General features: G+C 42.0%; 1 protein-coding gene across 4 annotated transcripts in view; it reads left to right on the top strand.

Moving 5' to 3' along the window:
* The first annotated feature begins 5395 nt into the window (after positions 1-5395).
* XIAP (X-linked inhibitor of apoptosis) overlaps positions 5396-13956 on the top strand; it is a 39166-nt gene continuing 30605 nt past the window's right edge. The window contains exons 1-2 of one of the 4 annotated variants that reach the window (XM_081126585.1): positions 5396-5526; positions 5769-5897. The gene's annotated coding sequence lies outside the window, so the exon portion shown is untranslated. The remainder of the gene's footprint in view (positions 5527-5768; positions 5898-13956) is intronic. The other 3 variants (XM_081126582.1, XM_081126583.1, XM_081126584.1) reach the window with 3 other exon arrangements.

Genomic DNA, 13956 nt, shown 5'->3' with positions numbered 1-13956 from the left:
CCCCAAGGTGACGCAGTGACAGGTATTCCAAAGGGTGGGGCTATTGCATTCCTTCAGGCTGATGTCATAAGGAGGGAAATGCTCCACCCAAGGAAGATGGCGTCTGTGGTATCCAAGGGGGACTCAGCATAGGGATCCTGGTGGTTGTCCCTTCAGCTCTCTCCCCAGGGCCACAAACCCCAGTGATTCCTCTTACGACTCTAGTCTGCTCCTCCTTCCCTGTGCTGGAGTCCAGGATGAATGGCAGTGAATGAGATTTTGTGCATTGGCCTTTGAAGAGTGTGCATGTTTCTCTTGCAGACTCCTGTCTCTCCCTGGCGGACAGAATCCTTGCTGATTTTCACAACTAGATTTTATGTGGGTGCCTCTTCCTGGCTCTGGTGCTCTGGGCTGGGCAGCCCAGCAAGAGGTTGAGACCTGATGCTAATCCGGGGTAACGTTTGGAACTGAGATATCCCTCAGGAATCTCAGCTGCTTTTCAAGGCTGTGGGGCCAGCCCTTTTCCGCATCTCCACCCTTCCTACCAGTCCCCATGTGGCTTCTTCTGTGAATACTTGGCTGTAAGACTTCTCTTCAGCTGGTCTTCACTTGGTTATTCACATTGATAGTTCTATACATTAGTTGTAATTCTAGTTTTGTCCTGGGAGATGGTGAGTGTACCCTCCACCTACTTTGCCACCACCTTAATTTCTGACTTTTTTTTTTTTTAATGGTTTATGCTGTTGACATTCTCACTGAATTCCTTGAGTATCCTTATAACCATTGTTTTGAACTTCCACCTACTCTGCTACCATCTTGTATCCTCCTGTCGCCAACTTTCTTATCCGTGGGGTTAAATGTGATGATTAAATGTGATCATCTATGAAATGCATTTAACACAGTATGAACATAAAAACGTTCAATATATGTCAGCCATAAGGCATTAACTTCTATTCCTCAAATGCACACTGTTTTGTTTCACTTCCATGAGTTAGCACATGATGACATATCTGCTTAGAACGCCTTGCTCCCACTGCTTCACCTAGCTAACTCTTGGTTGTCCTGTAAGACTTAAGTCCTGGCAGAGCTCATTGTAACCCACCCTTCTCCCTATCTGGAGCCCTCCTCTGGGCTCCCACAGCACCCTGTGCTTGCCTCCACAAAATAAGAAGCCATTGCAGGGTTAGGTCTGGCTTGAGTACTTACTATATGCCAGGCACCGTTCTAGATTCTGAGTCAAGACCAGAATAAAACGAACACTTAGCTCATAGGGTTACTGAGAGGATTATGAGAGATAAAGTGTGCCAAGCACTTAAGACAGTGTCTGATATAGGGAAAAGTCAGTAAATGCTAACTATTGTTATCAATCTATATTCGGGGCACTGCCTCACATCCATTGACATTTGTGGCTTTTGGTTCAGTCTTCCTCTCTAAACACAGATCCCACTACCATCCTTGGTAATGACCCCTCCAGCATGATAACCGCTTTCCTGGACCTCTACTCCAGTAGTTTTCACCTCCACTCTATCCAGACACACTATGACAACATCTTGACCTTGATACTGTTCTTGGAGTGTTGGATTTTTACAAACTGAATAGATTGTGTGTAACCATAGGAATGGATTAGATATAGAAAGCCCAGATGAAATGTTCATTAGGTTGAGACAAGAGTGAGCTCTTCTGTCTCTACCCCAAACAAGCAACACGTCACGTCTCTTCTGTGTGCCTGGGTCCCTGGAAGATAAAGGCAGAGATGGGAAAGGGAGGGCTGGCTGGAGATGCTAGTTTTGCCAGCACAAAATAAGGGCAGGCATCTTTATGACTGCTTAAAGAGAGGAAATTATAGTTGCAGTCTTTCTGGCAGCAAGGAGGGATTGAGAGGTCAGAGGTCAAGACACCCAAGTAAAAATCAGGAGGCAGAGGGGCATGTGCAGCCAATAGGCCTTATTCAACATGAATGTTCTTCACAAAGGTTGTGCTCTCATGATGAGTCTATAGTAATGCTGTGCAGGTGTGTACCCCTTCCTGCCAGAAGGTACATAAAACTAATGGTTCCAAGGGCAAGGTCTGGAAGTCACCCCACCTTTCTTCACTCAAAGCAACTCTGCTCTTTTTTTTTTTTTTTTAATTTGGGCTTTTACTTATAACTGCTTTTGTAAAAAGTGTTCTAATGCTAAACATTTGCTGTCCCCTCAGCAGGTAACTATACATTTTACTTTCCAAAGAATCCAGTTGCCATTGAGGTGTGGTGACCACCCTCGAAATTTCTACTTATCTACATTGCATGCCCTTTGGCCTCTGAGGATGTGTTTTGTTTTTTTTCCGTTCAAGGCTAATGCCACTAAGGCCTGATCTCATTTCTTTCTCATTTCCTCTGAATCTTTATGGCATCAATTTTCCTTTCTCCTATTAGGTTGACCCACATTAAACTGCTGCTTTGGACATTTGGCAATGATGGAACATTGGCAGTTTCATATGGTTTAAGCTAATATATCTCCATTCTTTTCCTCTCTGAATGTTTCTTCTCCTCAACCAAAAATAATTACAAAAAAATCCTTGTACAGGTAAGAGTAACCTCTACATAGGCTGTGTTCTTCTAACTTTATACCTCTATGTGTTACTACATATAAAACCTGGACACCATATCTCAGGTATACCTGCCTTTGCTGCCCATGTCTCCCAAATGTCAATATACCCAACCAGTATTTACTGAGGGTCTGGCATGTCTATGTAATTTTTATTCACTCATTCAATAAATACCTTCTGAGGGCCTACACTGTGCCAGACACTGTTCTAAGCAGTTAGAATACATCACTGAATAAAACAAAGATCCCTGTCTTCTTGGAGCTTATATTCTAGCAGGCGCGAGAGAAAGGAGATACACAATAAATAAACATAACAAATAAGAGAACCATATAGTATTTTAGAAAATGAAAGATGCCATGGAAAATGGAAAAGGCCAGCAGGAGAAGGTGTAATTTTAAAAATGGTGATCATGGTAGGCCTTGTTGAGAAGGTGACAATTGAGCAAAGATTTGAAGGAAGTGAAGGAGATATCTGGGGGAAGTGTTCAAGACAGAGTAAATGGCAAGTGCAAAGGCCCTGAGGCAGGGAAGCTAAAGAAACAAGGGGAAAGAGTAGTAGGAGATGAGGGTATAAAGGTAGGAAGGATGCCTATTATGTAGGATCTTTGTATCAGTTATCTACTGCTAAGTAACAAATTGCTCTAAAATTTAAAACAACAATACACAGGAATTAAAAGTAGCTTGGCTGGGTGGTTCTGGCTTTGAATCTCAAGAGGTTGCAGTTATCTGAAGTCTGGGCCTGAAGAATTCTCTTCCTAGGTGGCTCACTCACATGGCTGGCAAGTTGGTGTTGGTTGTGGGTGGGGGAGAAGGAGATGTGGAGAAGGGGCAGACCTAGTTTTTCCCTGTGTGGGCCTCTTCACATGCTGTGTGAGTATACTCAAGACATGGCATCTAGCTTCCCCCAGAGCAACTAATCTAAGAGAGAGCAAAGCAAAAGCCACAATGCCTTTTATGACATAGCATCTTAAGTCACACGGCATCACTTCCACTGTGTTCTATTGGTTACACAGGTCAGCTCTGGTTTACTGTAAAAGAGAACTACCCAAGGGTATGGAAAGCAAGAAGTAAAGATCACTGAAGATCATCTTGGTGGCTGGCTTCAACAGCTTTTGTAGGTTTAAAACCTGTGGCTTTTACTTTGAGTGAAATGGGGAGTCATTGAAGGGATTTGAGCAAATAATTGACAAATATCTGAATATTTAGGATAACTCTGGCTTCTGTGTGAATAGGCTGGGGAGGGGCAAGGATGGAAGCTGAGAAACTGGTGAAGAAGCTTTTACAGTCCAAGAGACTAAACTAGGGGCATAGTGGTGGTGATGAGAATTGGTGATATTCTGGCTATATTTTGAAAATTGAGATGGCAGGATTTGCTCATGGATTGGATGTAGGATAGGAGAAAGTGCAATTAAAGATGATTCCAAGGGGTTTGGAGGAATTACAAAAATGGGTTAGATATAGACCTTGCCACAAATGAACTTAAAACAGAAGTGAGATAAGGTGTGTACACAGTAGCTACACTGTAAGGCAGAAGGCACTGCGCTCCATAACAAAGGTACAAATTCAAATGCCAAGTAAGATGTAAAAGTTCTAGAGATGGATGGTGAATGTACATAACGCCACTGAACTCTACACTTAAAAATGGTTAAAATGGCAAATTTTGTTATATACATTTCATCACAATTTTTAAAAGATGCTAACAAAGCCAAAAAGAAAAATTCAACTGCCAAGAGAATTCAGAGGAGGAAGATACGACCTTCAGCTAAGGGAATCAGATGAGGCTTTGTGTAGGGGCAGTCTTTTCACCTCGCAGAAGGCACAGTTTAGCAGATTAACAGAAGAGGCAGAAAAACTGGGGATTGGCAGGTGCACAGTGAGTAGTTCCGTTTTGTTACAAGATGGGTAGGAGGCCCAAGGAGAGAGTAAACATGAAGCCCAGTAGTTTTACCATTATCCTGGAGGCCATACTGAACGGTTTAGCTCAGATGGCCTTGTGCAGGCTGGATTGCCATGGACTAGTGTAGGGATAGAGAGACCAGTTAGGAGGCAGGGTCAGGATCAGACACACCTGTAATCAGACTGATCTAGGTTTGAATCACAGTTCAGCTCCCACACATATTAGCAGGGTGACTTTTCTTGCAGCAACCTAACCTCTCTAAACCTCAGTATCTTCATCTGTAAAATGGGAATAAGGATAGTTACATACTTTATAAGGTTGCTGTGAGATTTAAATGAAATAAATATTGACTTGCCCAAGTTTCTGAAACAAAATTCATCTTTTGGTCTGACAATGCTACAGCATATTTGAAATAAATCTAAGGTATAATCAGCATTTTATGTACAGAGATTTCTTTTGTGTCCCTTCTTTGTGCTTTCTGTGCTTCCTATTTATTTCCCTCTTCATCTCCCAACTCCCTTCCTGCCCCCACTATTTTCTTCCTTTCTTTCTCCTTTCACCCTTCCCTCCTTGGACACAGGTCACATTGTAATCTCAGTTCCCTCGTTTATTAGCTGCGCGCTACCGGGGTAGTTACCCTCTCTGGGCCTCAATTTCCTCTGTAAAATGGGTTTAATAGAGTTGTCAAAATTACAACAAAAAACCACGTTCTGTGGCTACCAAGGCGCCTGGTCTATAGTAAGAATTCAACATGTTCACTCTCTTCTCTTTTTATCCTTTAAGCTCTATTTCCCTACTCCCCAACCCCAGAACCCCGCGGGTAAACACCGTGGGAAACAAAAAACGCCCCGAGGCTGAAAGAGGAAACGCTCGAGCTGGGGGGCGGAGCTGCGCAGGGCGCATGCGCGCCCGCCCGGTCAGTTTCTGGTTTCCAACTTGGGGGGTGGGGGAGGGGAGAGGGCTTCGTTTGCCCGGGCAGCCCCCTTCCCGCCCCGGGAAGTGGCGGGACGTCGGCGGAGCCCCGGGTGGGCTCGGCGCCCCGCGAGGGACGCCCGGGCCCTAGAGGTAAATTTGAAAATGATGGAGGGGAAAGAAGAAGGGGATTTGCGGGGCGGGTGGCTGGCTTCCTGGCGGGGGCGACGGGGAGGACACTGCGGGGGGCCCAGTGGCGGGGCCCGGGCGGCGAGGCGGCCAGACTTCGCCGGGTGCTTCCTGGAGGCGCTCTGAGGCCCGCGGGGCTCGTCCGGGCGACAGGCGGTCTGGCGGGGGCGAGTGTGGGAGACGCAGGGACTTCCGTTTCCTTGTAGGCCGGCCGGCCGCCGAGTGGAGTTGGCGTTTCCAGATTGGGGCTTGGGCCGCGCCTCCTCCGGGAGCCTCCGCTCGGGACCGCGCGGGGCGCCGCGGGTGAGGGTGATCCGGCCGGCTCTCCTGGCGCGGTAGGTGCAGCCCGCACGGGCTTCCTCCTCCTCCCCTCCTTTTCTCTTCTTCCCTTCCCCCCCCCTCTTTTCCCCTCCCCCCGCTCGCGTCCCGCGTTACCGGGAAAGGCGGGAAGGGCGCCCTGGCCCCGCGAGGGTGGCCAGGCCCGGGCTCCGGGCCCAGCTTTCCGGGACCGTGGAAGGGAGGCGTGGGCGGGTGGGTGCCAACCCGAACCCCATGGCCTCTAAGGTAAATCGAGTCAGAGAACTTTTTTAGTGATCCAAGGGGCCTTCCCATCCCCCCAATGGGTGCCTGTGGTGTGTTCGGGGCGGGGTGGAATGTGGGGTGAGGGCGTGTGAAACCAAAAGAATGGGAGCCGAAGAGCTCCCGGAAGAGGAAATTAGCTAGTAATTCTTTCCAACCTTTGCCGCCCTAGTCACCTCCCCTGCATATTCTGTAAGTAAAACGAAATACAGTCTATAACTTTCGGTTTCAGTAGTTTAACTCCGAAATATACTTATTTTCTTTTCGGGCGTACGGGCGGGGGGTGGTGGTTATAAATGAAACTAAGCCGCAGCCCTCCTCCAAGAAAAAAAACACACACAAAAAAACAGGAAAACGTCAATCAAAGCTTTGTAAAAACCTATCCGATTGTAATCTGCTACTCTGCTTTCAAATATAATTATGTTACTAGCTTGTCGCAACTCTACCTTGATTGTTCATGACGCATAAAAATTTCCTTCCATAAGTCTGGAGATCGCTAGAGTGTTTCTTCTCTTTTTTCACTTAATATTTGTTGCGAGTTCGAGAGAACACTGTTGCAGACGGCCATCTTAGAATTATAACATTTTAGAGGTGGAGGGGATCTTAGTCCAGCCGTTCTCGGAAGCTGTAACTGAGGCGCAGGAAGACTGCACGGCTTCCTGAGGCTACTGGGCCGCTCACTTTAGAACCCAGGTCCTCTGGCTTCTTGCTCAGGGCTCTTCCTGCGCAGCTGCCCCACGTAGCCTCGGAGCCAGAAACTTAAATGTATTCAGTGCGCCGCCCGTTTCCAAAGCGAAGGCTACTTTGTGGCATCCAGCTCTGCTACCACTTTCAGGGTTTTTAACATGCTTACGGAGCCGAGCCGGTGCTTCGAGACATTTTTCTCTCAGCATTCAAGAAGTGGCATCATTTTGGGTTAAAAAGATGTGCACATACACACAGGCACATATGTATACTTGAATATGCTCAGTAACTTCTTCAAGGATGCATAAAAACGTTAACTGTAGTTACTTATGGAGATGGAGACGGGTGGGAGACTTTTTGCGCTTCACATGTGGCCTAATGTACTGTTTGACTTTCTTACAGTAAACAAGCATTAATTTTATAATTAAAACAAGTTTTAAAAGTTGACACATATATGTATATCAATATAAACAAGTATATATCAATGGTGTGTATATATGTTTATATACATATATGTATTTATCAGTGGTTTGGGTTTCTTTTATTTCTTACGTATCAGTGGTTTGTATTATCAAATCCAGTCTGGTTTATGTCAGCCCAACTGGTAAAGCATGCTCACATTTCTTCTTTGGTTTTCTCCTATTGTTCCTAATGTAAGATGGTAAAAATTATATATGAGTAAACTAGTCTTCAAATATTTTTACAAAATGTGCTAAGCTTTTTTTGGATTCTTTTGTTGAATTTATTGGGGTGACATTGGTTAATAAAATTGAAAATGTGCTAAGTTTTTTTTTTTTTAAATCGTCACCCGAGAATATTTTTTTCCATTGCTTTTTCAGAGAGAGAGAGTGGGAGGGACGGGGAGAGACATCCATGTGAGAAAGACACATGACTGGTTGCCTCCCACAGGCACTCGGGTCTGGGCAGAGAGAACCTGCAACCCAGGCTTGTGCCCTTGACTGGGAATTGAACCCGGGACCCTCCAGTCTGCGGGCCAGTGCTCTAACCACTGAGCAAGACCAACCAGGTGCTAAGCTTTTGGTTATCAAATAATGTAGCAAACTAACGTTCAGTATATCAAACTTGACACAGACACAGTGAAAAAAATCTGAATGTAGAATCGTGAATAAAAATCATTTAAAAATTAAGACTGGAAAGGTCCCTTGTGATAGTTCAGCTCTTTTGTTTTTATGAATAGGTTAATCAAGACTCAGAGATGAAAAAGTTAGTTGCCCAAGGTTATATGTTTGATTATTAGCAGAGCTTAGACTAGGGTCTAGATCCTAGTCCAGTGCCTCTTGTAATATACCTGTAATTTTATTGCTTTTTAGTGCATTCATGACTCCAACTAGGCAAAGTAGTGGTGACTAAAGGTTACTCAGGCCCATTTCCGTAGATAAGAATTATTGAAATTAATGCACCATTAATTTGTATAGTGCTTGAAATATTTTAGTAATGGAAATATTCATTGTAAACATTAATTTGTTTAGTGAACCCTTGTTTATGTTATCAATGCTTAGAGACCCCAAATGTGAAATACGTTTTTGTTTGGTCTCATATTTAAGTCAGGTAGCTAGTGCTAACAGGAAAAAAAAGCAATGGTTTATGTAAAAAAAAAAAAATTATTGAGCACCTTCTATAAGCCAGTCATTGTGTCCTGTGTGGTGATGTTCCAAAGGTGAACATGGCAACGTAGGTGCCCTTGTTATTTTGAGGCTGGAAGATTATGATGAGCTGTCAGTTCTCAAACTTAATCTCTGATCTAATCTGGTAATAGTATTATAAAATGTAATCTGTAGCACTGTTTAGGGTCATTGTGTGAGTAGATTTGAGGAGACAAAAACAGTGGTAAAATAAGTTGATATTGAACAAGTGTTAGTTTTGTATCATAGAGGCCATATGGTACAGTGGAAAGAGCCCTGATTTAGGTTCTGGTCTTGGCTTTGTTTCCAGTGAGCTGTGCAATATATTTATTCCATTTAACTCAAAACATAAAGAGTATTTATAATATTATTAATATTATATAGTATAAAAGAAACATGTTTGAGATTAAGAATAGTATATAGAGAATAAGTATAGCCCACATTCTTTTATATTAATTTTTTTTCATTTAGGAACATATTATATGTAGATTGTTTTAATCTTTTTCTCTTAATATTCTGTATTGAATATTTCCTGTGTCATGAAGTCTTTCAAAATATAGTTCTTATTAATTCAGCATATTATTCCATGCCCCATTTCCTACATCTATAGAGTAACAGGTTTGAGCTCGTTGATTAAAAGATTGAAAACCCATTATAATAGTTTTTTTTAAAAAAACTGATTTGATTATCTCAGATTTTACCAAGGAAAAAAAATCCCATGTAACCATCCCAAATCTGTTCGTAATAAATATCTGAAATAAAGGGACAAGAAATTAAGAACAAGGTGGAGATGCAGTTCTTGTCATTTATGGTTTATACTTTAATGTATTTTATTTTTTTTAATCCTCATCTGAGGATATTTTTTCCATTGCTTTTCACAAAGTGGAAGGGAGGGAGAGACAGAAACATTGATGAGAGAGAGAAACATCGATGTGAGAGAGACACGTGGCTGACATGTAGTAAGTAGGTGCATGATAAAAAATTGTTGATTGAATACTCTTACTTGTTACCAAAAAATGTATTAGATGAAAAAGGAGAAATTTAAGCTCCCAGGCCCTCTGGATAATCGAAAAGAAAGGCCTTTCTGTGTTCTGAGAAATTAAGCAAAGCAGTTGTTGATTAGTTATTGTATCTTCCATGAGAATTTGAGGCCAACCATGGCCGGTGTGGCTCAGTTAGTTGGGTGTCCTCCATGCACCGAAGGGTTCCTGGTTTGATTCTCTGTCAGGGCACGTGCCGGGGTTTCAGGCTCAATATCCAGTAGGGGGTGTGCAGGAAGCAGCCAATTGACGCTTCGCTCTCACATCGATGTTTCTTCCTCTCCTTTCCTCTCTCTCAAAAAAAAAAAAAAAATCTATAAAAATCTTAAAATTTTTTGAGGCCAAGCTTAAGAGTTACATGTTTTATGCCCCATGCCCTGGCCGGTGTGGCTCACTCAGTTGGTTGAGCATCATCCCAGGCACTGAGAGGTTGCTGGTTCAATTCCTGGTCAGGGCACATGCCTGGGTTGCAGGCTCCATCTCCAGTAGGAGGCGTGTAGGCGGCAGTCGGTCGATGTTTCTCTCTCGTCCATGTTTCTCCCTCTCTAAAAAAATCAATAAAACATTTTTTTAAAAGTTACATGTTTTATCTGCTGCTCTGTGTTTAACTTAGCACATTGTCCTTTCTGTGATAAAAGCATATTTGTGTTCATTTTGTGGGACTCAGCATGGACTTTTATTATTTTTAATTATGATATAGTTGTAACTCTGCTGTTGGATACATTTTGGGATTTGATTTTGGTATGATTAGTACCCAGTCTTTGTTGAGGATCCATGTGATTCACTTAGCATGATCTGCATTTATAATGTGTTTTCAAGGACCTGGGTTATGGTGAAAAGTGAGGTGTATCTGTGTGGAGAAGGAAAAATAATTTTCATCTACCCTTCTAAATTCTTCTGGCTGGACTAATAATCAAATTAACATGAGACAGATTAACAGGTGAAAATTTATTACATATGTACGTTCAGGGTTCCCTAAGAAGCTGAGACCTCAGGACACACTAGGCAGTTGAGGCTTATGTGCCATTCTGGACTCAGGAGAGGGAGGCAGGGGTCTGGGACTTCAAAGGGAAAGAAGACAGTTCACAGGTAAATGAGAAAGAGCAAACATGTGATAATTAAATTCTTGCCATGCCACCTGGAAACAATGGGGAGTCCCCAGACTTTGCAAGTTCCTGTCTGCTACACTTGGATTATACTATGCTAAGGTGATAGCTCCCTTTCCTTTAAGCAGGTTTTTCTATCTGAATTCCTTGAGGCCTCTAAGGGGGAGGGTCAAAGGTTCTTTCTAAGTCTTCTGTTTCTTATAAATAACCAGCTTAAAATAATATTTCAAAAAGGCATATTTTGGAGTGGCAAATTCTGCTTCCCCTCTTCTCACCTGGGAATAAATATTGTTTGAACTTTTGTACTTATTCCTGTAATAATTTTGTTGACCTCAAAACACAGGCCTCTCAGCATATATCACTGTGGGATTTACCTTTCTGTGGCTCTAGCTAATTTTTCAGTCCTTGAAAGGGCAAGGAGCCTGACATTTTCTGTTACCTCATCGGACTACCCCTTCTGCCAGTAATTCTTATAAAGTCATTTCCTTAGACCCATATTGGTCATAATCACCAGTTTTGGTTTCTAACTTATTCACTGGTCATGTGTTCTTTGATGAGTAACAACCAGTCAGAAAACCAGTTTCCCCATATTTCAGATGGGGGCTATGATATATTCTATAGGTTAAGTTAGATACCATATATGAAAACATTATAAATTGTAAAGCACATTATAATATGTTTTGGTTATTATCAAAGGTAACATGGTAAAAAAAAAAAAAAAAAGGGTGAGCTGTGGAATCACAAGTTCATGCTCAAATTTTGAACTTGTATTAAATAGGCTTAGAGATTTTTAGTTTCGGTTCAGCATTTTTCAGTAGATTAGAGACAATATTTACATGTAGCTAAAATGGTGGGGCGGAGGGAAATGAAAATTTGTAGATAAGTGTTTAGAACATGTGGGCACTCATTAAATGTGTTGTACTGTTGCCCAGTCAGCGTGGCTCCGCAGTTGAGCATCGGCCTAGGATCCAGGAGATCGAGGTTTGATTCCTGGTCAGGGCACAGGCCCGGGTTGTGGGCTCGGTCCCCAGTCAGGGGCTTGCAGGAGGCAGCCGATCAATGACTCATCATTGATGTTTCTATTTCTCTCTCCCTCTCCTCCCTTCCTCTCTCTGAAATCAATAAAGTTTTTTTTTTTTTTTAAAAAAGAAGAAAGAAAATATGTCGTACTGTTTTAATTTGGCTTGCAGTCACTTATTGTGGCAGAATTTCCTTTACTTTGTGTCATTTTTAAAAATCAAACGCAAACAGAAGACAAAACTATGAAATGTTTTCACATGGGCAGAGAGTGGCTTTCAGATAGAAATAAATATTTTCACTAAGGAAAAAGAAAAGATGTTGGCTTTTATCAAGAACTTGTTTCAATACTTGTTTGAGATCCCAACATGATCATGAAAGAGAATACTTAATTCTGGAAAAAATACCTAGTATCACTTTCCCATTCACCAAGTCATCCATTAAAAGAACCTCGTCATGACACTTGAGGAACCATCTGATTTGTAAGTATTGCATCCTAATCATTCTGGACAAATATCAAGTACAGTGGGTTCCACTAATCAGCTGTATGGCCTTAGTCAAATCATTTAAATTCCTTATGTTTAATTTCCATATCTTTAACTGGAAGATTTCTATTATCCTGTTCTGCACAAACGTAGTTATGGTGAACAAGTTTTGCTTGGGGGTGTCTAAAATATAATGAGTTTACTTTTAAAAAATATATATATCTTTATTGATTTCAGAGAGAAGAAGGGAGAGGGAGAGAGCAACATACGTCAGTGATGACAGAGTCATTGATCGGCTGCCTCCCGCACACCCCCAGTTGGGGATCGAGCCCACAACCCAGGCATGTGCCCTGACCAGGAATCGAACTGCGATCTCCTGGATCCTAGGGTGATGCTTAACCGCTAAGCCACGCCCAGCCGGGTCTGAGTTTACTTTTCAGTATACTTAATTTGAGCTGCCCTTTTAGGAAAATTTTGGGCCAAATATCAGGAGAGGCTCTTTTCTTCTTGCTAGGTCCCAAATTAATTATTTTTACAAGGCAGTAAGTGAACAGTTCAGAACTCCAGCAATAGACATCACTCAGAAACTTTTTTTTTTTAAATCCTCCCCCAAGGATACTTTTTCCATTGCTTTTCAGAGAGAGTGGGAGAGACAGAGAGAGAGACACATCGATATGAGAGAGAGACGTCAATTGGTTGCCTCCCGAACACCCCCGACCAGGGCCGGGGATCTACCTGCAACCCAGGTACGTGCCCTTGGCCTAAATCGAACTGGGACCCTTCTGTCCTTAGGCTCATGCTCTAACCCCTGAGCCAAACTGGCTAGGGCACTCAGAAACATTTTTTCAACAAAGTCCTTTTATTTTCAACTCAAGTTAATAAGTCTCAATTAGGTATTACCTTTGTTTCTCAGCCCTCTCTGCTGGTGATACACTGCCACCCAAGCAGTGGACCAAAAGACATTTATTCATGGCCAGCCATTGTGGACACGACCTGATTACTGCCTTTATCTCTAAGACTTGATGATTGACAGTGTTGCCACCAATTTACAATTTTTCTTTCATCAGGGTTGCTCAGAGACAGTTATCTAACAGTAATATTACAAAGTAGGAAACTGGCAAAAATTCTCAGAATAGGCAAAAGTAAGGACCAAGAACATATCCTTCCCTCTTCTTGTAAGTTACAAAATGATCTTTTGTGAGTGAAAAGCCAAAAATGCAATACCAGGCCCTGCTGTTGATAGTTTACTGGGACAATGTTTTCACAGATGCAGGAAGCATTGTCACATGGAAAATAGCCAAATAACACCCCCAGTCTTCTGGACAGGATTGTATAAGGGACCTAACTAATCAACAGCTCAACCGCTTTTTTCTTTTGATTAGAATCTAGTATATTTGATGAATAAGTTTTAGAAAATTAAGAAAAGCAACAAGAAAATAAAAATTTTCCCACTATCCAGAGATAACCACGCTAGAATTTTAATGCATAATTTAGCCTAAATATATATATATATGTATTTTTATTATTGAGATTATACTGTACAATATTATTTTGTAACCAGCTTTTTCTACTTAATACAGTATCATGAACATATGTCCATGTCCTTTAGTATTCTTCTGCAACCTGAGTTTTTAATGCTTGCCTAGTATCCACATATCAGAGTGTTGTCTTTTGTTGGACATTGAAATTTTTTGTATTTATAAATAGCACTGTATTGAGCATCCTTATGTATACACTTTTTTAAAACTTCCCTTATCATTTCCTTAGAGTTAATGCTTAGAACTAGAATGGCTTGTTTTATTGTTGGTAGTGATGGTGATCTCTGCCAAAACGGACAAAA

Source organism: Miniopterus schreibersii, assembly GCF_964146895.1.
Source record: "Miniopterus schreibersii genome assembly, chromosome: X".
In the NCBI taxonomy this organism is placed as follows: domain Eukaryota; kingdom Metazoa; phylum Chordata; class Mammalia; order Chiroptera; family Miniopteridae; genus Miniopterus; species Miniopterus schreibersii.
Note: the sequence above shows the minus strand (reverse complement) of the source record. Positions and strands in the feature narration are given on the sequence as shown.